Source organism: Diceros bicornis, chromosome 15 (genome assembly GCF_020826845.1).
Source record: "Diceros bicornis minor isolate mBicDic1 chromosome 15, mDicBic1.mat.cur, whole genome shotgun sequence".
In the NCBI taxonomy this organism is placed as follows: Eukaryota; Metazoa; Chordata; class Mammalia; order Perissodactyla; family Rhinocerotidae; genus Diceros; species Diceros bicornis.
Window position 1 is genome coordinate 61,712,603 of NC_080754.1, and position 24,316 is coordinate 61,736,918.

General features: G+C 43.7%; 1 pseudogene; it reads left to right on the top strand.

Moving 5' to 3' along the window:
* The first annotated feature begins 9,795 nt into the window (after window positions 1–9,795).
* LOC131414627 (peroxynitrite isomerase THAP4-like) overlaps window positions 9,796–24,316 on the top strand; it is a 48,310-nt pseudogene continuing 33,789 nt past the window's right edge.

Here is a 24,316-nt window from a genome sequence, read left to right on the forward strand (position 1 = left end):
TCTTTCTTGGAATATTATAATTAAGGAAGAAAATGCGTCATGAGTCTGAAAAATTTGTCAAACACTGTTAATGACAGCATTCCACGCTTACTTTTCAGTTACAACTCTGAAAAGACATCCCTTGGACGATTTAAAAGTGGTACCTCAGAGCTTGGTAGAGGGTGCTGTGGTCTGCATGGGGTGGCAGGACGAGGGAGGCACGTTTCAGGCTCTGTGAGGCAGGAAGCAGCATCACGGCCAAGAGAGGAGCTCAAGGCAGGGAGTGAGGCTGAGGGTTTGCGGCAAAGAGCATTCTGTGCTGCTTATGGGAGATTACTTGCCTTAGCTTGAGGGTTACCTCCATCCCCCCTTTACCCCCAGGCCACCTGGGAAAATCTGTAACCCTGCTAGCCAGCATTTATCAGGAGGAATTTTATACAGGAAGCACACATCTTCTTCAGCAGGCATCCAGCTCATGTAAAGAGCACCTGCTCAGTAACGGAAGAGCATGGATTTTGAATCAGACAGGCTTGGGTGAACTTAGGAAAGTTACTAGACCTCTCTAGGTCTCGGTTTCTTCTGTACTACTCACAAATGATGCGTTCTCCACCCTGTTCAACCCCTCCACACACAGTCTCCCGATGTGTGCAGACCAGTGCTTCCCAATCCAATGTACATGTGAATCACCTGGGGGATCTTAGTCACATGCAGGCCCCGATTCAGTAGGCCTGGGGTAATTCTGCATTTCTAATGAGCTCCCAGGTGCCTCCCAGGCTGCTGGTCCTTGTACCACACTTTGAGTTGCAAAACCCTCTCTGTGCATTGATCATATGAGTATGAAAAAAGAAAATGAGTCACCATCCCTTACAGCAACTGAAAGCCCCCCGATGTCCCCTAGCCTTTTCCAACATCCCTTACAGCTCTGAGGTTTAGGGTCAGGGTCTCCTCCTACCCTCTCATTGCTGGTGTGGTCAGACCTGTTGTCCCTCTGGTCCTGTCTCCTGCCCTCTCCTAATTCACGTCCTAGCTAGCCACGGCACCTTAGCCCTGTTAAGGTACCTCAGGTATTTATAGAGGAATCTGTATGTTCCCAGTCTCCCTTCAATTAATCAGCCTGTGCAGACTGTGTCTGAAATTTGGTCCAGACATTGTGGAATAAAGAGCTCCCTGCAGGCATGTCTTAAATTTCACGAGTACTGGGCAATAACAGTATAAATTAGCTTTTAGACTCCGAAAAAAATTGGGCCAAAAAAAATATTGGGCCAAACTCTTCCATGTGCATTTATTACTGTCAAATCAAGCATGTATAAATGCTTTGACACATTTAAAAACCACTCTAGGTATTAAAATGTAAATAACAATGAATGACAAGATGTCATCAATAATGCCTATAATTTTATTGAGCATGTGGTGCTTTATACTCAATATCTGTAACCCTCACAGAAACATTGTAATCTGCATTTCCCTCTCATGCCAATGGGGACCCTGGGTCTCAGAGAGGTTCAGCACCTTTCCCAAGTCACACAGCTCGTAGGCAGCAGAGCCCGGATCACCCAGGATGCGGGATGTAAAAGCCGGCTCAACGCCGTCTGCAGCTCCAGATTGACGGGACCTCTCAGGCTCTCTTTTCATGAGACAACCACTTCCTTAAATAATGTCTTGTTTTACTTTTTCCATTTACTTTCTCAATCCTGTTATTTGTGGATTTTATTAACAAGGCTCCCCTTAACTTGAGACAATGTGATCGTCACACTGGAAAATAGCAATGAGAGCCTGTTTTGAAATATTTAGTTGGTTTAATCTTACACACAATGATATTCTGAGGAAGAGGAGTGGGTGGGAAGTGGAGTCACCTTTTCTACCAGGTAGCGAGGCAGTGTCAGTCTACAAAGGGCGAGAATAATACATCAGAAATGTGGGCCATTATTGACTTTTCATTGTGGGGCCAAAGAAGTATTTGAGTTCATACCGACCCACACACTAAGAGCCTGGTGTGCTATTTTTATTGTGAGTGACTGAATTGGGGTTAGCCTGGAGGATGGGAACCAAGGCAACGGGACTTAAATAGGAACTTGACCAAAACCATCACGGCATCAATAGTCTACCAAGGAGGAGTGGATTTAGATATCAGACGCCCAGAATAGCTTTTATGAACTCGATGTGCCCTCTAAGTCTACTGACTAGTCGTCTCTCCAATTTTAAAGAAGCAAGTTTCAGTAAATTATAGCAATAAAGGGCAGTGGTTGGGACATTTTGGTCTGACGTCCCAAATATTTCCTATAACATCACAAAATGCTATTGACCCTGATTGCCTGACCATCAGGAGAACTCGTCTACCTTAAAAACAAGAAAACAATTACCTCCCATTTTGCACACCCTCTGCTTTTTCTTTTTGGGATCATGCTCAGTACTTCATCTCCTTCAAAGGATAAGAGATGGAGGAAACAGAGGTGATTTCTAAGTCTCTAGATTCTGTAAGAGGTGTTAAAGACTCATATAAGGTACTGTTTTTTCTTGATGTTTCCTTAAAGCCATGATTGCAGGGGTGGCCTGGCCTTCAGCACACATTCCACTGCTGGCCTCGATGTGTCTTCTTTATTTGCCAAACACTTAAATATTTCAGAGACGGTTGCTCTGTGCTTTATAAATAGCAATGTTCTAAAATCCATCAAGAACTGCATTTTCTTTCAATGACGACCATCTAAAAGAAAGGCGTAGCACATTAAAGCAGCGGAAATGCTGTAGAAATGCAAAGTGACTCACTACACAGCGTTAAGTATTTAAAAGGTAGTAAAGAGGACCCACAGTAGTTCATGATCAGCAAGTTAACAGGAAAGCTAGAAGTAGGCAGGTAAAGAAAAAAATCCACAGCTTTAGTGGAGCAAATAGCCAGTGTGCTGTTTATTAACGTCATAAAGTGAGAGTGATAGGAATTGACCTCTTAAGAAATATTCAGCTTGTGGAGAGTTTGTTTCCGGATAGAATCCAGATTATTGGTGGTGGAAAAGACCCTTCTCTGTGTCATTGGATGGTGTTCCTTGCATTGGCGATTGAGGGTCAGGGAAGGGGTATGGATGGTGAAACACAGCATCTGGCTTTGAGTCCCTCAAAGATGTTTCAAGTGGAGCAAGTCACACAACCCCTCTGGGCCTACATTTCCTCATCTAAAAATGGGGAATGAAATGAGAATACATGTGAAAATGACTGAAACCTCTAGCTACATGGGTATTAGTTATTGTGACAAATATTGTTATTCTGACCGGAAGTAGTGGCCCTCACTTGGAAAAGGCTCCGGTTCAAAGTTCTCCATGCTGAGACTTGGAGGTCAGCATCCGCAAGCTCCTCATAGCTCTGCCCATCATGGCCCGTCTAGGCAGCCCTGCCTGTCTGCTGTGTGTGTGTTTCACTAACCTAGGAATGGCCTGATGGTTCTACTAACGGTCCTACTAAGTGCTCCCAAGTTCAGAGGACACAGGGGGACACTGAAACTAATAAAAGTATCGATAGTCTTAGGATGAGGGTTGAAAACAATTTTAAATGTTACACAGCCCTGGGAGTCAGGGATATAAAAACATCACTTATTCCTCAGTGTCCAGCTCACAAAACCATTTCCACTGAGAGCAGAACAAAAATTCTGCCAATTCAAGATAAATAGTCACTTGTGAATGTTAATTCAGTTTCAGATGCAGTCTGTGCCTCCCTTCTCCTTGGGGTGATCTAAGTCTCTAGGGGTCTCACATATTATCTTGACTGTGGCAGAAGTGTCTGGTCTTGGGCCATCCTTACTCCTCATAGGCCTCACTTCAGGGCTCTCATCCTCTTGGGGTGAGACTGCCTTCCCTCCCCTCAGGGCACTTCACGGCCCCTTTGTCTCAGCCCTGGCTCTCACAGCTGCTGGCTTCTCTCTAAATGCCTTTTGATGGGAGGGACCACTGCTTCAGAAACGTTTTGGATGCTGTTCCACATGGTGCCTGGGGTATGTGTAGGATGATTGTGCCTCCTGTTTCGGAGGACATTGCCAGTTTTCGCCTGTTGTTTCTATGTCATTACTATTAGCAGCACTCTCTTCACTCACAAAAGTGTCCCAGTTTCACAATACGTTCTAAGTCCCCTTGGTATGCAGGACCCAGGGAGGTCCCTCTCAGGTCTACCTGGCTTCCCTCAGCGACCACTCCCCTCCCATTCAGACGCCTTCTTGGATGCAGAGTAGATAGGGCCCAGGGGCATCTCAACCCTAATAAAGTCCACTCCAATCCTCTCACTCTGCCTCAAGGTTCTTTTTGGCAAGGAGGGAAGGGAGAGGAGGCAAATAATACTTATGTAATCAAATATCCTTCCCCGCTTCACGTTCTAAGCTTTCTCTCTTACTATTTAAATAGAAATTTCTAGAAATAAAGCAAAACAAAAAGTTTCTTTTTCAGATTCCTGGCCCTGTCATTGGGCTTCAAGAACCTATGTTGGTAGTGAAGGGGAAAGTTCCAGTGGGTAGGATGCTGAAGGTGTGTGTGAAAGGTGGTACCTCAAAAGGTGGTGCAAAGGAGAGGGACTAAGGGCAGGTGAAGGGGGCAGGACTTACACTGAAAGGAGCAGATAGTCCAAGTCAGCAGTGAAGAAGCCATGTGTGAACAATGTACCCTAATTGCTTCAGACACCAGGGAGGAGAAGATCAGTGAGGAAATGCTCCCTTAGGCTAAAGTGGTCAAGGGAGGCCTTCTGACAGCCGGGAATTTCAGTGAGAGAATTGAGAAACAGGTGGAGAGCATGATATGGGAGAAAGGGAAAGGGGTCTGAAAACGTGGTGGCAGGAACTCACAGGCACTTTAGTGGACCGAGAGCAAACCAGGAGTAAAGCAATCTAGTTGAAACATATCCTGTGTGCAGAGAGGCAGCTGGACAGGAAACTGAGACGGTAGACTGGAGACAGATAGTGAGTGGCCTTTAAAATCAAGTTGATGAGTTTCAACACTATCCTCTGATATAAGGGAAACACTGAAGGATTTTGAGCAAGGGAGAGGTATAATTAGAGCAGGCTTCTCTCTCCTTTCCCCTCCCTCCGTTTGTTTGTTTTCTGTTTTAGAGAAATTAATCTGTCAGGTATGTAGACGAGATAAAACTTTGGAATGATTAGAGCGAGAAAGACCAGATACGGATTTTGAACCAGCTATTAAAACTATGATCAATGAGGGAAAATACGCTTTCAGTGAATGAAAAGATAAAAAACTTCATCAGAATAAGTAAAGTATAGAAAATAACCAAATGAATATTCTAGAACTGAATAATACACTATCCGAAATTAAAAAGTTCCTGGATGCACTTATCAGAAAAGAGACGACAAAGTGAGCTTGAGGAGAGATCAACAAAGTTCTCCAACCCAAAGAAGAGAGAAACAAGAATGAAAACAATGAACAGAGCTCAAGGACATGAGAAACAACATCGAAAGATCTAATATATGTGCTGTTAGAGTCCCAGAGCAGAGCAGAGAGACTCTGTGAAACTAATGGCCAAAATTTCCCCCAATTTGGTGAAAGACAGAAACGTACAGATTTAAGAAGCTCAGCAAACCCCAAGCAGTATCAATACAAAGAAAACCTGGGCACATCACAGACCAACTGATCAGAACCAAAGATACGGAGAAAATACTGAAAATATCCAGGAAAACCCAACACCTTGTTGGCAAGGGAAATGACTTGACTGATCACTGACTTCTCATCAGGAAGTATGAGGCCAGAAGACAATGAAACAACATCTTGAAAGCGATGGAGAAAAAAGCCAGAGAAAAGGCCCTTTAAGAAGGATGGTGAAATGAAGGTGTTTTCAGATAAAAGAGAATTTATTACTAGCAGATCTGTAGGAAATACTCAGGGAAGTTCTTCAGACTATACAAAATGAAAATGGATGGAAACTTGGATCCTCAGGAAGCAATCAAGAGCATCAAAGTGTGAGTATGAGAGTCGATACAAAAGTGGCCCTCTTATTCTACTCGCTTGCACCCAGCAAACCTCATCTTCCTGCGTCTTCCAGTCTCAGCAAGCGGCTCAGGCCAAAATCCCTGCAGTCATTCTCGACTCTTCTCTTTCTTTCATACTGCTTTCCTGGTACCAATTCGCCAGGAAATTCTGTCCTTTCCACCTTCAGAACACGTACACAGAATCTGACCAATTTTTTTTTTTACCTCCGCTGTTCACCCCCCTGGTCTACGCCACCATCATCTCTCCCAGGTCATTGCAGCAGCCTCCACACTGCCCTCCCTTCTGCTTCGTGTGACCCCTACAGACTGTTCTAGCACAGCAGCTGCATCCTTTACCGCATAAACTTGATGGTGTCACTCCTCTGTCACCACCTTCTAAAACTTCCCGTCTCAGAGGTGTCGCTGGATACATCAGTAATACATCATTTTTAAATGAGACATCATTGTGATTTTTATACATTGAGAAGACTTTTAAAGAACTGAATAATTTTACTATAATAAAAAAGTCTTCTGTTTCCATTAACTTATCTATATGAACAAGGCTTCTCAGAATGTGTATCTTTAAAAAAAAGGAAGAGAATAGAATTGATGCTGAACCTTGTTTCATTCTACCAATGAAAAATATTACTCTATGGATACATGACCTCATTCAGAAAAAAAAATCCCAGCCCCATTCATGTCGTTAAGAGATACATTTTCAATAAAATTTTACTTTTTATATTAAGCAATAATTTTTCAAAATTTAGAAAATATAATTTTGTTCAATTATGTCCAATAATAATTGTCACAATAACTCAATCCCTAAGACATTTTATAACACTTAGTGTCTTATGGACATAGAAAATAAAATTTAACAATTTATGTTTACATTTTTGTTGCAGAGAACTATTTCATAGGGACATGTGTAAAATATTTTCAGGCATACAAATATTTTGTATCAGAATAAAATTCTGAGTGAGAAATATGTTCTGAGTATAGAATAGCTTGAAGAGCAGCTGTATTACTGGAAAAACACGTTCAGGAAGAAAAAGGAAGAATGTGGAATTTCCAACTGCTGGAGAAGACAGTGTTCATGAATTTTTTAAATGGATGATGATAGATATCAAATAGCTATGGGGTTTAAATTCCATTGGATACATTTAAGATAGGGATGTAACAACTTCATTTTTAAAATAACAAGACTTATAATGCGCTGGACACGGCATCCTTTGCAACTATTTAAATTTATGACAAATGTATATTTAAATATACAATTTAAATAAATATTCAAAATATTTAAGTTGATGCTGAGTTTTTCAAATTTTTATAAGGGAAACGTAAGCAGAAAATTTGAATTCTAGTGTTGCAATAGTATCTAACTTGGAGAATAAATATTAATACCTATTAAATGTTAATATGTGCTAGACAACGTTCTATTTCAAACATATTTTGTTATATGTTTATAATAAGGGTATGTTCTTATATAATAAGAGTAATGTTCTGGTTACTATTTATGCACAAAACTTATTGGTGGTAAGAAAGCCGCCATCATCTTCAGCTCACCGTGTCATGGGTTAGGAATCTGGGAAGGGCTGGGCGGGCCTTCTCACAGGGGCGTCCTCACAGGGGCGTCTCATGCAATTGCAGGCAGATGCTGGCTGGGACTGCAGTCCTTGGAGGGGTCGACTGTGCTGACGCCCACGCTGGCTTGCTCACAGAGATGGGGCAGATGTTGGCTACTGTCTGGGCACTCAGCTGGGCTAATGATCAGAGTACCTACATGTGACTCTCCACCATGGCAATCTCCAGGTAGTCAGACTCCTTACATGGCAGCTGGCTTCCTCCAGAATGAACGTCCCAAGAGTGATGAGTGACAGCTGCACGGCCTTTCTGATGTAGCTGTGGAAGTCATATAGCATCGCTTCCATCCTATTTTACTGATTAAAGCAGTCAGGAGCCCACCCAGCTTCAGGGGAAGGGAAACAGACCACATCTTTCAATGAAACGAGTGTCAAAAAATTTGAGGGCTGTATTTTAAAACTGCCACAAGTAGATAATTATCCCCGTTTTTAGAGATGAGGAAACCAAAGCATAGTGGGGTTAAGTAATTTGTAGAGCAGGTGAGTGACGGAGTTAGGATTCAAACGGAAGCAGTCTGACTCCAGAGCAGAGCTCTTAAACACAGCAGCACTGCCTCCTGAGAGAGGCAAGCCAGGAGGTACGCAGCCCCCTTGGCTGAATAGGCATAGACCCCCCTCCCCAGTTCCACTGCAGAGCCCCCTATTGACACATCCCCAACTATATCAAACTGGGGAGACTGTCCCCAGAGACTACACTTTGGGGAGCCTGTTGCTATGGATACCGTGTTGCCAGAGCCCTTCAATGACTCAAGGGATGGAGGGCAGGAAGAGGAGTTGGAGAGGCTGCAGCCACTGGTGCTAAAAGTCCCTAAGTGCCCCAGCCTCAGGTGGGACAGACTTGGTGCCGGGTAGCAGCTGCCTCCTCGCCCTTGGATGGATGTTCCAGGTGGCTGGTTGCTTGGTTGTCAGGGTTCTAATCCTAGACTACCCTGGATTCTAAGATTAAACAGCTTTCACCTGAGTATGGGAGAGTCCCCGTGGTGTGATCTGCTGTCCCCTCAATCCTTGGCTTTGATTGATTAACAGCCACAGGGGTTAGACATCAACATGCTTTCCAGAAGAGCTAACTCCTTAAGAAGAGCCTCTTCTTTCTCCTTTCTCTCCTGCCATTCCCAGAGACTATAAGACCTCGCTATACCTCTATGATTTTTAATTTACGGTCTTGCCTGGACAGAGAAATTCACAAATCTCCCTGAGTTCTTTACATGCAGCCGACACTGAGGCAGTTGATACAGGAGGGCCGGAGGTTGATTAGGGGATGGGTGGGGCTTGGTGAGTCACCAAACAATTTTGTGGTAGACACCTAAGTGGCACTGATATCATTGTCCCTGAGCTAGGACAGAGGTCAGATTGGTGGGCATGTGTGGGTCGGTCTCATGCATCGTAACCACGAAGGCTATTACCTGCACTTTCTTTCCATCTTCAGAGCTAGTTTTCATGTGCAGTGGGCACACCCCCCACATCCACACCCACGCACACACAGGCTCTTACCGCTTCCTCTCATTCTACTATTTTTTAACTCCAACTTCAACCTCAGTCTCCAATTATATTCCTCATGCTTCCATCCTTTGGAAGTATCAAAAGGGCCAATTACTGAATCACTTATGGTGGGCTTTAGGAATGAGAGAATGTTTGACATGTATGTGTTCGCTGACATTCAAAAAGCCTCCCTTTCCTGAAGGATCATAAAATAAATTGAAAATATTATTTTTAGGTTTACACAAAAGAAATAATCCTTCTTTCGCATTGATGTTGTTAAATTTATTTGAGGAAATTCACTTTAAAACTCTAAAGGGACTCTAATTAAGTGGCTAATGAGCCTCTAGATGTCTTTTTTTATAACTCTAACATGATGATCAAATATAATTTACCAAACCCTAATGATCTAAGGTTCAGAGTCATCATTAAATGAGGCAGAAGTCCATACTTTGCAGAAGAATAGCACTGCAAAACTTCAGCATTACAAAGTTGTTGGGGGTTGTTTTTACAATTTCCGTGCTCTGAGACGTCACAGATAGTGGCCGCCTTAGTTCCTCCTCAGGAAAGTGAGAGATGCCCTTTCCTCCCCAGCCGGGGACGCGGCTCAATTACAGCTTTGCGGCAGGATAAGGTTAAGGGGACGAGGGAGGACAGGCAAGCGGAGGGAGGCAGAAGCAGAGAAATCAATTCAAATTACTTTGATGACAGTGACTTAGAGTCTTCTGTGACAGACAGACACGAACCTCCGCGATGCTGTCAGCCCGGACTGGGGCCGCGGGGAGTCAGATCTCGGAAGAGAACAGCAAGTTAAGGAGACAGTCTGGGCTTTCCGTAGGGAGCAAAGACAGATCTCCCAAGAAAGCCTCAGAAAAGGGGAAAGACGGCAGCCTCGGGCCCTCGGGGCAAACCCAGCTCAGGGCCTGGCAGCTGGCTCTGGCGCGTGAAGCAGAGAAGAACTGGTACCTCAAGCTCTGGGACCTGTCCAGCGAGCACAGCACCGCCTCCAGCACCGGCATGCCTCACAGGTAAGCCGCCGCCCCTCCCTGCGCGCTTCAGGAGACACCACGTGCCAGTGCTCTCCAGAGGGGATGCTTGGTTTCTTTCCCGGTGCTGCTGGAGAGCTTAAGGGTTCTAATTGCCTGAAGGATGATTGACACTTCAGAATGTGTAACCACAAAGATCAGGAACCTGGTGAAAATGGCAAATGGTGCTCCTTGGATTGTTATTCAGAAAAGGCCCCTCGTAAACAGGCAGTAGACACTCAAGAGCTGACAGGAAGAAGGAGTGAGGCCTTAAGATCTGTCTTAAGTAACAATCAGAGGAGGTCACAGATTGCAGGAAAACGGCCCCCTTCCAAAACAACAACAAGACTGCACTTCCCTTGAGAACTTGGGGAGGAGGGAGGGACTCATGTGCTGCCCATCTGACCAGTGCAGCAGTGTAGTGTGAACCAGTTGACTGCGAGTCTAGCCCTGGCAGTGGGGGTGCAGAGCAGACGGCACTGATGGCCAAAACAGCGTCTGGGCCCCTGCCTAAGACAGACAGCGTCAGGAGAAAAAGCCACTTTGTAAAAATGAGGTAAATGTAAAACAAATCTCTGTAGATTTTCTCCCTGTTCTTTCCTTGCCTTGGCCTCAAATAATGCAGAGGAGGAATAATGTCACAAATCTCATTGCTATAAGGAAAACTAGACTCAGTAAAAGTGTCTGGAGTCTTGAAATTTAAGAATGCTTATTCTCTATAATTGCTACAAAAAACCTCTTAGGAATTAAAGATAATTTTGCAAGGAAAATTATTGTGAAAATAAAGCCTAAAATAACTACTTTCATTAAATAGTAATAAAAATCCATTAGAAATGAAAAATGATGCCACTGAATTGGTCAAAGTATGGAAAACTTCTGTAGATACTGTGTGGTAGCTTAGAAATTCTGGAATGCGGTCTGTTTATCAGAGCATCCCAGTATGCTCTGAGCTGCCTCTTTTTATATTTCTAATTCCAAAAAGACACTACATGAAAACTTATTTAGTAATTGAATTACTGATACATATAGACTAAAAACTTGTTGGATTACAAACTTCAAAATGCCTGAACTTCTGTTTTCCCCTTTCCAAGGCGGGAATAAAATAGATATTTCCAAATCTAAGCCACTATTTAACAATCAACATTTAACAGGTAGAACAAAATAAAGCTTCTGGAAATGTTCTGTGAAATACATTTTCTGTTTATGGCCCGAGTGATCTGTTTGAAGCTCCTGTGAGCTGTTATGGCTAAGTTTGGGTTCTGGAGGAAAGACTGTGGAGAATGGTCTCAGTCTAAGGAGGCTTCAATGAGCTTCCCAGTGTTGGGAAGGGAATGCACCTCGTATCTATAAATCTTAAAGCTGTTATTAAAGAGCTCCTGGAAAAAGAGTTGAGTGGTAAAGGAAAGCCTTGATAATGGTTTCCTTCCATGATATATGCTTTCACTTACTCTAGATCAAAAACTTTCCTTAAAGGAGTCTAACGCAGCACCACAAAATTCCTGCTCTGTTACCTGACATTAGAATAACATCAGGTCAAAGGGGAATGTTAATTAAGGTAGCCAGGTTTAGCCAGCAACTTTGGGGGAAGAAAGATCTCCCCTCTTTTCTGCTTTACTCAAACAAAAACAACTTGTCCTGTCATCAGAAGAGATGATGCAGAATTAACGGTTTCCATGCTAATCTGTGAGGCGATGTTATGAGTCATCCCTTTCCAGTAGCCTTCTGTGTCCCTGGTTTAGTGAGTGTGTTAAAGAACAGTGAAAGTCACGTCTCTCTTATGTCATCAAAAATTAAAAATGTCTCCTCCTCCTTTATTTTTGCAACATGATTGTTTCCAGGAGGAAACTAGTGTGTGCAGTTGGAGCTAAGTTCATTTATGAATTAGATTTACTGCAGAGCTCTAGGTGTGCACATTTCAGAAAAAGGAAATTGTTCCTGTCACCAGCTCCTTTCGTTTTTACACCTTTATGTTGGAACTACCTACCTCAGTTACTGAGATTACTGCGCGCCCAGGATCCCAAATGGCGAACCCCGGGCCCCTGCAGCGGAGTGTGTGCACTTAACCGCCTGCGCCACCACGCAGGCCCCTCTCTGGTTATTTTCTTAGGCTCTATTTCTAGAAGTGGAATTAATGGTGACTATTACGTATATAATATTACATGTACATATATAAACACACATACATGTTTATTCTTAATGCGACCGCTGTCTCAGTGTACCTTCCCACGGCAATATTTGAGAGCACCTATCTCATTGCTTTCTCTATATACGCAGTGTTTATATGGAATCTATAGCACTGAGTTATGTAGTTAAACAAATTGTTGGGTAAGTTAATTAACTTTTCTGAGTTTCAGGTTTTTTGACTGCAAAAGAGGACTAATAGCATTATAAAGGCCTGTTGTAAAAATTAAATGAGATAATGTACAAGTGATTTGAATAGAGTAATGTGCTTTGTTTTCAAACTCTCGGAAATAACAGTTGAGATATGACCCCATAGTATGCATTGTTGTGTTTAAGCTTGTGAAGATAATTAAGGATGAGGTGACTCTTAAAATATCTGCAAAAATGTGCACTTCACCTGGCACCTAACAACTGAGGATCCTGTTGTGCTCCTTTATGACAGAGCACCGTGTGTTCTGACAGAGGCACTTTTGGGATTCATACAATCACCATCCTCCTGGGGAAAAGTGACTTGGGGATAGAATATAAAGAGCTTTGAAATACCATCAGTATTAACATTCCAAACCATAGCCGACTGAACCTATTAAATTGAAATGACTGGGGACATTTAGGAGGACAAGTCAACACATGAATGAACATTTAGCTATAGCATTTTCATAGTGATTTCTACCATCTTAATAAACGTTTCTTCTTAACCGGAGCCACATTTCTAATATTTCCTCTTTCTGCTATCAAGACTCCCTGACTTCCTGGAAGTCATTTACTCCTGCCCACTTCCAGAGGATCAGATGTGGTTCTACGTGAGGACAGGCAGCTCTCCAGGGTGAGTTTTGGTAGACTCAGCTCCTGCTAACAGGACAGCAGGTTGGTCCACGAGCTTAGCAACCTCTGGCTGAGTTTACGCAGGAAGATCTGGTTGTTGAGAACCAAGCCTGCGCTCAGGGAACGCGCACTGTTCAGTGTTGATTGAGCATCCTCTTTCTACACCTACCTGTAGGTGACACACAAAGAGGAGTTAGATAAGATCACTGCCCTCAGGTTAAGTACAGACTAGGGGAGATAAGACGTGTACTTAAATAAGAAGTGCTGTACAAAAGAAGGTCATACAGAGCTTGGAGGAGGAGTGCATGCTCCCTGCTGGAGTGATGAGCCCTGGACTTGGAAGATGTGCAGGACTTGAGCAAGAGGAGATGGGGGCTGGGGAAGGCAATCTGTGTGGAGGGAGGAGCGTGAGCAAAGGCGTGGATGTATGAAAGCAGGAATGGAAAGGGAGGGCTGCTTCCATTCATGAGGCTCCTGCAAGCGTCCTGGAAAGCAGGCTGGGGGTGTGGCCAGGAGAATGGGAGGAGAGGGGACCACTTCAGACACATGGGAGTTGGGCAGGGACCAGGCATGGAGGAGAGGCAGAGTGTGTAGCCGACTTGCAAGAAGAGGCAATGGAGGGGGAGAGGATGGTAGTTGAAGTCGGCAGCAGGGTCTGGGGAGAAGTTTGTGGGAGAAAGCAGATCTGTAGATGTTTTGGGGCAGAAGGGAGGAGTTAATGGGTAGAGGAAGTGGGCAACACAAATAGTGAAGCAAAGTCCCCACAGAGGAAGAAGACGGAGTCCAGGGCAGCAAATGCGGGTGCTAGCTTTGGCAAAGGGCAGTGTGGGTGGAGGCGCTGGTGATGAAGAACATGCCTCTGGAGGCCTGTTGTCTGCAGGCTGCATCCCAGCAGCACCACGTCCCAGCTGGGGGCTCTGGGCAGGCCCCTTGCCTGACAGAGGCAGTTGGCTTGGGGGTTAAAGCCATAGACCCTGGAGCCAGGCTGCTGGGTTCAAGCCTTGGCTCTGCCACTGACCAGCCACGTGACTTCGTTTCTTCAGCTATTAAAGGTGAGTAATGAGAGTACCAAAGCCATAGAGTTTTTATGAGGGTCAAATGACTTAATAAGTAAAGCACGTGGACCAGGGCCAGGCACACAGTGTGTTATTCATAGTTCCTGACACAGGGTCCAGGCCCCTCTTATTATCTTGAGATTATTATTGGATCTACCAAAATTAGGGATGCCTCCCCTTTCTAGAGCATACTGACTCTACTCTGATTCTGTAAATGGGTGCAGGAATAACTAGCTCAGAGACTGTTATGAGGATTCCATGGAAGGATGTAAAACATTTGGTGTGGATGGGACGCTCCACCAATCTTGGTCCCCTCCTAGCTTTCCCCTCCTTTAGTGACCTAGAACACGGTGGATAGCATCAGTAAAATGGTATCAGGGCAGAGTATGGAGAGATGGAAATGAGCTTCAATGGAATAACTCTAAATTTTTAAACCAATTTTTTTTTCTTAGAAAATACTATTGATTAGTTTCTTTTCTTATTAAAGAGAAAGCTCTTCCTTTTCTAAAAGATGCTACCTATTTCTTAGAGCAGGCACACTTTCTTTAAGATTATAACTCTTGGAATGTTTATCTAAGAAGTCACATGAAAGTATCTTTCCAGAGATGTTAGAATGTGAGGACATTTTTCTGTAGTTTACTATGATTTTAGACAAACGCTAGAAAAATTGCTTCCTAGCCCGCTGTTCTGTTGTTCTGAGTGTTAGTGCAAATCTTAGACTATCGAATGACTGGGTGAAGAGCGAGAGAGTGAACCTCAACAGGACAGGAGTTAGGTAGCCCGAGAAAGTTGCCAGCATCTGAGCAGCAGTGTCTGGGGTGGGGTGGGGTTGCCATGGTCCCTAATGGTGATGATGGTGCCCTTTGACTGAAGGACCATGAGGCTGTGGCTGCCTTGTGCAGCTGTACCCCCAGGATGGTGAGTTGGAAGTAGACATTCCTGGGCAGGCACACGCACTCCCACGATAGTAGCCAAATACACAGGGGCTTCTTCAGTTTCCATCCCTGTGACTGCTTTTTGGATTATCTTGGGAAAATTGAGGCGGTTTCTCCTTTTATATTCCTGTTAGTTGGGCCATGTTTGTTGTGTTCCCAGTTCCTTATGGACTGTGGACACCTTGAAGGCAGTGTCTATGTCTTGATCCTCTGACTTGCCCACAGGGTTCTTTCCTAACTGGAAGTTAGTGGATTATATAGAGCACAGCACCTCCAGTTCCTCTTCTCCTGAGGTCCTCTGCCTTTGCAGGGAACAGGCTCACGTAATGGCAGGAGCATTGGCTGAGGGGCTTGGAGCATGATTTGAATCCCATTTTGCTCCATAGTAAGGTTTTTAAAATGCTCTAGAACTCAGTGCCTCCTCTGTATAATGAGAAGACTAGACAAGATGTTCTCTTGGGCTCTTTCCAACTCAGAGCCCATGTGGTATAATAATAATATCATAAGCCAGGGCAAAGGGCAGAATTTGAATTGCGCTCACTGACCTTTATAGAGATTGTGCAATTGTGTTACCTCTGCAAGAAACAGGAAACAAGCTGATGCTTTGTTTTGAAGTTGTAAAAGCAGTAAAAAATTCTCTGACTTTTAGAGTGTATTATTTTAGTAATTGGTTGACCATTGTCAGATATGTTTGACTTTTTAAAAAAGTTTTCTTTAATAGAAGGAGACAGAGTCACACAACATCTTCAGTTTGTAATGTCCGTTTATGAAATGTTGTCACCTTCATTATCTCACGTGCCTTCGTGCGACATAAAGCATGAGCTCTTCTCTCCCACTTTCCTTTGGGAGAACATGCCTCATGATGGTGGCCTGCCTGCTCTTGCAGCCTAGACCAGGTCTCCCTGTCCCACATCCAGGGCCCTTTACACGCTTCCAGTGTTTCCCAAACTGTGGCACACTAGCTGTGCCTGAGATGGCTTTGGGGGGCGTGTGGACATTAAATCTCTCAATGGTTTTAAATTTATTTTCATGAATATTAGGAAGAAATGTATAACTTACACCTCAAATCTATGAATTCATGGCTATTATGACAGAGGACAAGGCTAAGTTTAAAAATAAGTGAGTCAATTTATAGGAAAACATTCACTAAATATGAGTAGAGGTGGAACTCAGACCTAACAAAAATCCTGAAGGTGGTACACAAAGGACTGTTTATTTCATCTCCTGCACATTTGTCAAGCCCCTATAAAGCATCAGGCCCTCTGCCCAGGGCTTTCTGTATTCATTTCATTTAATCTGTATGTGGGGAATCAGAATTTGCCACCCCAAAATGTGTCTCTTTGGCTTGATTATTTTTAAGAGCAAAAGACTCAGGAAGAAACTTTGACCTTCCCCCTAACTGCCTAATATAATTTAAGACAGAAGGCCTGTTCCAGGAAGAAGCTATTGCTATGATAACTATCGTATGATACGAACTAGGCGTGGTGGACAGGGAGGAACCTAGAAAGGCCCATTTGATCAAAGTCCTCTCCATGTCCCATTGTCTTTGTAAGTCACAGCAAACACTTGTTTACCAAACACTTGCTGTTCCATCTCCCAGTGAATTGCCTTCCTCCCCTTTGAAGTCCCAAACACTACCCCCAACATCTTCCTTTGCCTTTAGCTGAAGATGATATTTAAGGTGGTGGTATCAGCCATTTTGGTGAGTTACTCAGTTTTCCTGGGTTTACCCCCTGTCTACATGTTATTAAACTTTGTTTGATTTTCTCTTGTTATTCTGTTTCATGTCAATTTAATTCTTAGACCAGCCAGGAGAACGTAGAAGGGTAGAGGAATAGTTCTTTCTTCCCAACACATAGAACAGCCCACGGACTTGTTACAACACACATCCTCCAGTGATGAAGAGTATGGCTCTGCTGATTCACTTTCTATTGTTGATTATTTCTTTCTCCTTTTCCCATTAAGAGGATAAAATATTCCCTAGGCTGCCTCTCTGCTGTATATGCTCAAGTATATTCCAGCTGACTTATTTGAGCCATTGCTGTTTTACTCCCTGTCCAGGGCAGCCTTTCTGTTCTGTCTCTAGATACTGAATATTCTGCTTCTCCTTTGGGGAGGTAACATTGTGCTGTGATTTTAAAATTTAGCCATAGTTATACACCTTTGTTTCATTTTATACAGCTTAATTGTATTGCATACAGCTTAGTTTATTAATTTTTTATATTTGCCCTGCAGCTTATCGTGTGCTTCTGGTCTTAGCCAATGAGAGACAGTGTGCATCTTGCCTTTTCTGTAAGCCTCAGGGGCTACATAAACCTGGGGCAGACTAACATGAGCACTGATGTCAGGCCAGCCTAGGTCTGCATCCTGATTCCGCCATACACTATCTATGTGACCTTGACCTCAGTCTCCTCACTTATAAAATGGGAGTGACAGCATTATACATTCACAGAGTTGGGAGGATTAAACGGGATCATATCTAGAAGTTTTAGCACGGCGGTGAGTGCACAGAAAGGGCCCTTCAGCAAATGCCACCGTTACCGTCCCCTGTGGAGAGCCATCAGCCTTCATCTGTTGTTTTGCCTCCACTCTCCTGTCGCTGGATTCCTTCCACAAGCTCCCTAGCCTGGGAAAGCCCCCAACCCTCCAGAATGGTCTTGACATGCTGCTTCCTCCTCGCTTCACCTAGAACCTCATTCTTCTAAGATTTTCATTTACACCCTCATTTAAAATCCTTTCTGCTTAATGAGATTTTCATTCACACCCTCATTTAAAATCCTTTCTGCGTCACACATCTGTCTGACGCATCCTCCCTCCGTGTGCAGTGGTCTGGGCTGGTCCTTGTCTCTGGACTAGAGGGGCCTGGGTTTGAAATAGCTGGCTAGCTGTGTGAATTTTAGCCAATCATGTCCCCTCTCCGAACTTCAATTTCTCTGTCTAAATGGTGGAAATAAAACATCTATGTTATCTATCTTCTAGGTTTTTAAAGATTAGATACAAGCGTATATGTGAAAACACTCAGTATGTTATAAACCACCATCTACATATTTGCTATGATATTATTTTTATTACCTTCTATCCCGAGACGTTGGCTCTAGTTCAGTCTAGAACGTGGCTTGAGAGCACGGTGACCTCCAATCTGCTTTTCTGGTAAACATAGGGGTAAATGCAGTCACACTGCTTTCCCAGACCCTGCACGGGGTTTCCTGGGTGTGTTGACAAAGACTGTGACATTTGTCTTCTTTCCTGAAAATCAACAACTGCTTATTGAATATTTATTATACACCAGCACTTTCCCTAGATTATTCAATTTAATCCTTTCCAATAAGCCATGAGGTGGCCATTTTTATTACCTCCACTTTACCGGAGGAAGCTGAGGCTTAGAGAAGATGCTGCCCAAGCTTAGACTCAAGTAAGCGACAGAAGCAGTACTTGACCTTGGGTAGTCGGGATGCAACTGTCACCTCTTAATCCCAAAGAACCCTCCCTCCCCTAGTTTGGATTGATTATTGATTGCTACTGAAATGTCACTTAGGTAATTTCACCTTTCACTTTCCCTCACAGTGTAAGGTTCCTTCAGTGGGATGTGGGAGTCACGGCTTCCCCTCCCTGTCTGCGGTCCTTGACTTTTGTCCTGCTCATGTGTAGCCAAGGGCTGGGGGTGTTTGGGGAGCAGCTCTGATGGGGATGAAGTCACGCAGATGGAGAGTGAAGGGCTGTGTAATAGAGTGGACTGTGAATTTCAATATTTCTTCAGGCTTCTCTCCCAAGGAGGTTATTTCCATCAAAAAAGCTGTGTAAGAACAGAGGCCCTGGAGGCCCCCAAGTGGCACCCTCTGTTAGATGAATTTAACTCAATTTCAGCTCTTAGGTTTAAATCAGAGTCTTTGGCCATCTCCCTCTCATACGAGCTCTCAGAGGATACAAACGTTAGACAACAACAGCTGCCCCGGCCTTTCCAATTTTAGCTTGTGGTTGTCACTAGATGGCATGTGCTAATGTCCTGCCAGAAATTTTCACTGTTGTATTCTGTGCTTTTGCTCTGTGGGAGGAGGAAACAGCATAGCTTTGAGGAGCACTTGCTCACGTTTCTCTGGAGATGACAGTTGAAACAATGCTCCTTTTCCCGGCAGCCTTTCTAGCTATATGAAATGTCATCGGTGTCAATTTTACAGTTTTGGAGAAAAATCTCCATTCCAAGGCAAGAGAAATTGGGAGTTTTGTGTGCATTGGTACACATATTGCAACCTAGTGGCAAACAAAAACTTGCCAAATATTTCTTCAGTCACCAGGAAATTAACCTGGGCTCCAGACTAGATATCTGGCTCTGGTTCCCAGTCCGGGAAGGGCTTCTGAATGCTTATTATGGTCAGGCTGTAGGTAAATATCCTCTACAAAATAAAGTCCATCAATTTTATTAAAGGTAACCCTAGCTGCTAAATCCTGCAACCTCGGTGACTTGACATAAAACAGTTTATTTCTTAATCATGTAAGTCCAAGCAGGGGGAGGAGGTCCAATCAGGTGGGAGCCAGGCTGATGAAAGTTTGGTCACCTTCAACTTTTGTTTTCTACGCTGTCCGGTGGCTGAGTATTGACATCGATCGAGCAGACAGCAGAAGAGAGCATGGAGGATCAAGTGGAGGGTACTTCATAGGCCAGGCATGTAAGTGGCACCAATGGGCAGAAGTGACTTTGGCTGGAACACAGTCACATGACCATACTGAACTGCAAGGGAGGCTGGGAACTGCAGTCCAAATGTGTGCCTAGGAAGAGAGAGAAATAGGTATGGGAAAGAGCTGGCCAGTCTCTGCCGCAGAGCCTTGGTCAGAGCAGAGTGAAGGAGGTGCTGAGGTAGAGTTTGGCTGTTTCCTATAACAGGGAGAGGCCAAGGCACCACTTAACCATCAACGTTATTCTCCTCATTCAAAGCCCAGCCTTAGCCACATGGTGGGTACGTCTCTTTTGGCTTCTCTACTTGGAACTCACTTCCCTGTTTCTCTGAGAAGGCTGTGGCCCTTCAGAAACCTGTAGATGGTGATCTGATATCAGCTTGGCAGGGACTTGGAACACAGCCTTCCTTATGTCAACCCATGAGTGCTCAGCTCTCATTTTGAACCTCGCGGAGTTTTCCTGTTGCCCTAAGGATCACTATGGATGGATGAGCCTGAACCTCTCTGCAGCTCGTGTTTCACTCCTCCTTCGTCCAAGTGTGAGATGGAGCTGCCGCAGTGCAGCAGGTCAGCCCTTCCCAGGGGAGCAGCCACAGGCTCTGGCACCACAGACACGGGCTGACATCGCATGAGGCAGGATCAGACACGTGGAAACAAAGGTCAGAGAGCCCTTGTTGAGAGCCAAGAGAGCTTGCTAATTCACTCTGTTATTTCAGAACCGGCCAGGTGTGCTGCGTGGTTTTTTTTTTTTTTTTTTTGAGGACGATCAGGCCTGAGCTAACATCTGTTGCCAATCCTCCTCTTTTTTGCTGAGGAAGACTGGCGCTGGGCTAACATCCCTGCTCCTCTTCCTCTACATTATATAGGATGCTGCCACAGCATGGCTTGACAAGTGCAAGTAGAACCTGTGAACCCTGGGCTGCCAAAGTGGAGTGCGTGCACTTAACAACTATGCCACCGGGCCAGCCCCCAGGTGTGTGTTTTTAAAGAGTTTCTATGACAGTATGTTCATTCAAACAATGTAATTATGTTTTTCTATGCTGTGCCTACAGGATTCTTGAAAACAGATAAGCCAGTCACTCTGTTCCCAGCCGCAGGATACAGCATGGTTTTGAATGTAACATCATTAAATAAAACTGCATATCATCAATGATGTTCTGGCATTCCTTCTCTGGCTCATTATCCTCACACAAGATACATGCAGGTTTTTATGTGGAATGGTGAGGAATTTGGGGAAAAACTGGTTAAGAAAATTTGGGTTTATATTCAAGAGACCTTTTTTATTATAAATATCTCCCATTTGACATCGTTCACTTAAAAATAATCAGAACCCAGAGTGCATTTTGTAGCTGAATCTTCATATTTAATTTGATTACAGCAATGAACATTAAGTATAAAACAAGCTGTCCAAAAGGGCTGTTGAATTATTTGATTACCTCTGGGACTAAGGAGGGGAGAGCACAAACAGTTGCACAAGCGGATGAATGCGTTAGAAAGATCAGCTCTTTCTGTTTCCAAGCTTAGTAATTTGAATGATGTGACTATCTAAAACACCAGTTGCTTGTTGAACAAAATATTAAATGCTTAAATCTGTTTATAATATTTTAGGTTCCAGATGGTCATTCATCCAAAAGAAATGGCAAAGAAGCATTTAGTTTAAATGCATTTTTAAAGTATTTTCAGTTAAATGAATTTCCAATGAAGTCAATATTCAGAATTCAAGGACACTCTTTTATTACTATATATGTAATATTAGAAGAATTTCTAACAATCAAACCAGAAAATAAAACAGAAATTCATTCAAGAGGTTTGATCATCTGTTATGTTCCGGTTCTGAGGTTATGGGGATGAGGTTAAGACAGGCTTTCTGCCCTGAATAACTTGGGAGTCTTTTCAGGGAAGACAAGACTATAATATAGATTTATTGGTGTGATATCAGAAGTGTGAATCAAGTGCTGTGGAAATATAGATAAAGAGTAATTCTTCTGCCAGGAGGCGGGGAGACAGAGAAGAGAAGTACCAGGAAAAGATACACAGAAAATGCCCCATTTCAACTGGAGTTGTCCAGGGACATGCAGGCGTTTGTGGGAAAGTGAACCAGTGGGGAGGTGGGGAGGCAGCGGGCAGGAGAAGAAATGTGTAGTGTGCGGTAGGTTAAGAACAGAGTTGCCTTTTCCTCAGGCTAGGAACCAGCTAAACCACCACGTTCTAGTAATGGGAAAAACAGTCATGAGGACGGGCAGGAGAAGATTTCTAAATGCAGAAAATATTCACAATTAGGCCTTATTTGTCTGACATTGTCAGAGAACAAAAATTTTCATTCAAGCAGTTTTCCCCAATACCTGCAGCTTTCTCATTTAAGTGTCAAGGCTTTATTTTAACCTTTTAAACCCAAAGAAACAACTTGACAACTCTAGTTTATCTTAATAAACGTCAAGGATTGTGCTACGGTAAGGTGTCCTCAGGGACTATTGAGGCGTACAGAACTACTTGCCTTAAAAATTAGAGGCCTCAGTTTGCTGTTTTATTTTTAAATTTTGGCTTCTGTATTTTTCCCTCCTCTGTTATTTTTTTCTGTATCCTCACCTTGCTGTACATTTTTCTTGCTGCTGTCAGTATGCCTGCCTCTAATGGCTCTTTTCGTCTAATTTGTTCTCTTTACTCTGCAAGGAATGGGAAGTAAGAAAATCTGTCCTGCTTGAATTATGACCAAGAAAGAACAAATCATTCTGACTTAAGGTCTGAAGCACGGGCTCGGTGATGGACTTTACTTGTTCATTTGTGATTCTCTGTTGTGCTCTGCCTAGCAAGGTTGCTGAAAAGGCGACCTCTAAAATATTCAGTTCACTTTATTTGAACTAACATTTGAGTCTGTTTGGGAAAATGCCAAAGGCTGCAATTGCTTCAAGTTGAAGTTGATCTTGGAATAATCCTTAGAGATTTTAGAAAAGCAAACCATGCAGAACACAACTTTTCAAAATGTTGACGGGACACTTGGACTCAGGATTTTATAAATGTCCCAGTCAAAAAGAACATTACATCACAAACACAGTCAGCAAAGTGAGCTCTTCATTTGCCTTTCAGCAGAAGCACACTGAGGCCTTTTCAGGGGGTCACTTTTTCAACAGTTTTGCCTTGGAACTTTGGAGCTTTGGTCACTAATTAAACATTTACAAGACTACACAGTGAAATGACATTTCAAGAGGCAGGGTGGTATATCTGGGGATTTAAAGTATATCAACTGATTTAGCTTATTTTGTTTTCTCCATTTTTCTGAGGAAGAAACCACACAGTAGGATGTTGACGGATAAAGATTCAACCCCTGTCCATCTGACCTCCAAGCCCAGGCTCCTGGAAACGTGCACTTTATTCCGGACCTTACAATAGCTGACTCCTAATGTCACCAATTTACCTGCCTGTTTCTCTCCTTGTTTGTAAAATCAGAGAAATGAACCAGTTGACTTCTCAGATTTCTCACAGCTCTGGTTAGAATCCTAGATTTTTCAGATTGATCTTCAGTGCCTAGAAGAAGAAAACGAGGTAAATTGGTTCAGATGGAATGGTCCCAATGAGACCCCTCAGCAGGGCATTGTATCACAAAACCGAAACTATAAATTTTCAGGCCTTGTTTTTGTAGCTGAGATTTACTTCTGATGATGCCACTTTGCGTCCCAGCCTCCCAGCCTTGTCTCTGACAGGTTCCAGACCCCAAAGGAATAATGTGTGGAAGAAGACGGATGAGCCCCCTGGCAGAGCATGGAGTGGTGACTGTGGGGTGTGGGATTCTCTACAGCTTTCAAATCTGCTTTCTGAGCTGACGTTTAAGGAGTGAGAGAGGGATTTCTTGCCGGATGAAAAACAAATCAACTTTATCCAAAGAACCTGTCAGTTCTCTTTAGAACGAGAAAGTCATTTTTAAAGCCATCCCATCCATTTTGCAGTCAATGCACTCACAGCACTGAAGTCCCCTGAAAATTGTGGCTTGCTACATCTGTCCAGGTTGGCCACAGACAGCTGTGCCTGCCGTGCACTGCAACACTAGGGGGCGCCAGCCACACAGACTGCAGTGTCAGCGGCAGTCCTTGGAGTTGGGCGATGCAGCAGATGCTATAACAATAACCACCGTTTATTGAGCCATTTCTTCTGTGCCAGGTACATCAAACACCCTATTTTCTTTAATCTTCACAACAACTCTATGAGGTAATGTGGTGAGGTGTATTTTCCAGAGGAAGAAATTGAGACTCAGCAAGCGCCCACTGTCAATCTTCTAGTGTGCTGTAGGGGTAGGATTCAAACCCAAGTCTTCCTGATTCACAGCCATGCTCTTTCCACCACACTCCACCCCCTCTCCATGGAAACTCTTCTAAGCCAGGCCAATACAGACTGGAATAAGGTGGGCACATGTTCTCAGCATCCTGGAAGCATTACTTCAGTGATGACTCGACAGCATGTGACTACAATCCTATCCTGATCTCGAAACATCCATGCTCAATATTGTTTAAAAAAAGAGTGCAATGCCTAGATAATAGGACCACGGCCCCATCTCCCACCTTCCTTGCTCCTCACCAACCTCTTCACCAAGGCA